At 48.0% G+C, this 3,417-nt stretch overlaps 2 non-coding genes across 2 annotated transcripts; one reads left to right on the top strand and one right to left on the bottom strand.

The window, feature by feature from the left end:
- Positions 1-203: 203 nt before the first annotated feature.
- Positions 204-277, bottom strand: trnan-guu (transfer RNA asparagine (anticodon GUU)). The gene has a single exon. It is a non-coding gene; the product is annotated as a tRNA-Asn (tRNA).
- Positions 278-2,014: 1,737 nt separating this feature from the next.
- Positions 2,015-2,088, top strand: trnan-guu (transfer RNA asparagine (anticodon GUU)). The gene has a single exon. It is a non-coding gene; the product is annotated as a tRNA-Asn (tRNA).
- Positions 2,089-3,417: the final 1,329 nt, after the last annotated feature.

Below are 3,417 nucleotides of genomic sequence, written 5' to 3' on the forward strand. Positions count from 1 at the left end.
GAAATGAGAACGGAGTCAAGGCTTTTTTGTGCGGAAAGCAGGTTTTATTCGATCAATCTTTTTTTATCGACTCTCTCCCTACACACGTACGTCACACACCCACAGACACCGTCTTGAAGTGGCAGGGCTGGACGGTGACACCGTGTTCTGAAGACATGGCAGCAATATGTTTAAGATATCAACGATTTATTGGTGAAACTACTCGTCCCTGGGTGGAGTCGAACCACCAACCTTTCAGTTAACAGCCGAACGCGCTGGCCGATTGCGCCACAGAGACTCTGTCAGCAACATTCACAGCCCTTATAACCCGTATCAACGCGACGTGTATTTGGAATGTTTTGGAGGTGCACGTCAGGCTACGGCGTAGGGGTCCACGTCCACGTCGTAGCTACATCGTCAAAATGACGGAGAAGTATAAACTACGTTTTAGAGATCAGTAAGTCTAGAGTGTGCCCCCTATTCTGTGTGGCCTCTGCTACATGCTGAGTCAGCCCAAAGTTGTCCAGAGTGTTACTCAGGTCTTTAGTCCCTTTGTCCTGAGGGTTGTCCATGTGGATGTTAAGATCACCAACAATAATTACACAGTCAAAATCAACACAGATCATAGACAGCAGTTCACTGAGGTCATCAAAAAAGTCTCAAAAAAGGCTGCACATGCTCATCACAAACAAAATGTAGAGGACGTAGCTTCATCTTGCTCTGCCTTAGTTTTGCTGTTGTTGGTGGTGGTGGTGAAGACGTCAACCGGAAGTTGCTCTATTAGCGATAGATGAAATGGGCACAGCGCCACCTGTCGTACTGAGACGTGCTTTGTACCAGTGATTCGATTCATTCACCGCCATATATCCAAGGATAATTACCCTTGCTCAGATAAGGAGCATAACCCAACTATAGCTATAATCGAGTTAATCTCATCATGTAGACCCACTGACTGTCTGTGTCATTAGAAAGAAAAACATCACTTCCTGTGAACCACTACAGTTTGATGTCAGCGAACACATCAGCTGTGTGAGGAGCATTACTACCATCTACTGGAATGATTAGAGGTTATTAAGGTTCTTTTCTGCAGGAGCCTCTCAGGCACTGATTTTTAGTTTGAATTAGTGAAACAACGACTCGAGATGAGTATAATCAACAGAGCTACTGCAACTGCTATTAATCCTCCTGCTAGTCCCAGTTTAGAGAAGACGCTGATCCATCCTCTGCTCGTCGACTCTCAGTCGGTCTCTGAGGTTGGGAGTGATCAGCGGCTGCTGAAAAGGACAAAAAATGAAGGTGATTTATGGAAATAGAAAACATTTCCCTCATCATTAGCAGCTGTTGGTAAATCTTCTGCTGTTGTCAGCTGACAGAATAAAATGTTGTGGATACTGTTCATATCTATGAGTCTATTTAGCTGGGAAAATGTTCTTAATTAACCAAAATAACAGAGCTGCTGTTCTCATTGAGTCGACACCTCCAGGTTACAGTTTTATCAGTGAGGCCAGAGTGAGCAGGAGAGGAGGAGGGGTCGCAGTCTTATTTAATGAATCATTTCAGTGTCAGCAGTTATCTCCTGGAAGTTTTCAGTCCCTTGAATATATGGCTATACAGCTCAAGGCCTCATCCGGAGTCCTGTTTCTGAATGTTTACAGGCCCCCCAGATAATGTGCAGACTTTTTTGATGACCTCAGTGAACTGCTGTCTATGATCTGTGTTGATTTTGACTGTGTAATTATTGTTGGTGATTTTAACATCCACATGGACAACCCTCAGGACAAAGGGACTAAAGACCTGAGTAACACTCTGGACAACTTTGGGCTGACTCAGCATGTAGCAGAGGCCACACAGAATAGGGGGCACACTCTAGACTTACTGATCTCTAAAACGTAGTTTATACTTCTCCGTCATTTCGACGATGTAGCTACGACGTGGATGTGGACCCCTACGCCGTAGCCTGACGTGCACCTCCAAAACATTCCAAATACACGTCGCGTTGATACGGGTTATAAGGGCTGTGAATGTTGCTGACAGAGTCTCTGTGGCGCAATCGGCCAGCGCGTTCGGCTGTTAACTGAAAGGTTGGTGGTTCGACTCCACCCAGGGACGAGTAGTTTCACCAATAAATCAATAAATCGTTGATATCTTAAACATATTGCTGCCATGTCTTCAGAACACGGTGTCACCGTCCAGCCCTGCCCCTTTAAGACGGTGTCTGTGTGTGTGTGACGTACGTGTGTAGGGAGAGAGTCGATAAAAAAAGATTGATGGAATAAAACCTGCGTTCCGCACAAAAAAGCCTTGACTCCGTTCTCATTTCGCCCCACACTTTGGCCCGGACCCTATGATTGCCAGTTACCGGTAACGAGCCAGAAAATAAAGACCAGCTCCTTACTACCCAGAACTACGTTTCGGAGGCAGGGGGTTAAGAAGGTAACACTGGGGGCTCGTCCGGGATTTAAAAGTTGGCTAAAAGTGAGAAGAAGAGCTGTGAACGCGAGAGAGCATGGCGACACGCGGCAATTTTTTTGAAAGACACGGGGAGCTCATTAGCCCAAACGTAAGCACCAATCCGTTTTTAACGGACATAACGGACTCTGTTGATTCAACTGGCAGCAGATGTGTCGCCGGCGGGGAGAGTTATAACCCGTTTCTAGTTAGCATGGAGCTAACCGCCGGAGCAACGGAGCTAGCCGCAGGTGAAGCGGCAGCCCGTCCAAAGACAGCGCTGCTCAGCGGGACATGGCTACCGACCCCACCACCCTCAGCACTGACTAATCCCTTCCACACGCCAGCAAAGCAGGACGGCGCAGCGGTCGGTGAGTCTATGGTTCCCCCTCAATACTGTTGGGTTGGCCCTGGAAATATGGTTTCTACCCCAGCTGTAGCCGTACATTACGACATGAACAATGACTTTAAACAGACTTTTGATGGACGGCCAGCGAACCCCTTTTCCCCTGCAAACAATGTGCATGCCAGCATGAACCCAGCCACTCTGGCCCATACACCAGTCTCCCAGTCTTCTGTGCCCCCCTTCACACCTTGTATGTCCCAGTCTGTGAGACACGTTTATGCAGAACGGGCTAATGGTTGTTACTCTGCCCCTCCCAGTGATGCACCATTTCACCGGGGTAAAGAGCATGACTCCAGAGGATATTCACAGCCTAGCTGGAGAAGGGCCGAGCCTGCCCCACAACGTCCTTCCTCTCACATGATGTGTGGCGGTGATTTTATGGACAGTAGCGATGATGAACAGTATGGGCAGAGAGAGAGAATCCCCACCTTACAGCCAGGTCGTTTTGATGGGTCGGGGTCATGGAAAGCCTTTCTCTACCTGTTTGAGAGCTGTGCTCAGGCCAACCACTGGTCAGAGAAGACCATGGCCGTGCAGCTCAGATTTAGCCTGACTGGTGCTGCTGGTGCTATTGTCCACAAAAA

The sequence above is a fragment of the Leuresthes tenuis genome, unplaced genomic scaffold (genome assembly GCF_036924035.1).
Source record: "Leuresthes tenuis unplaced genomic scaffold, fLeuTen1.0.hap1 SCAF_19, whole genome shotgun sequence".
NCBI lineage: Eukaryota > Metazoa > Chordata > Actinopteri > Atheriniformes > Atherinopsidae > Leuresthes > Leuresthes tenuis.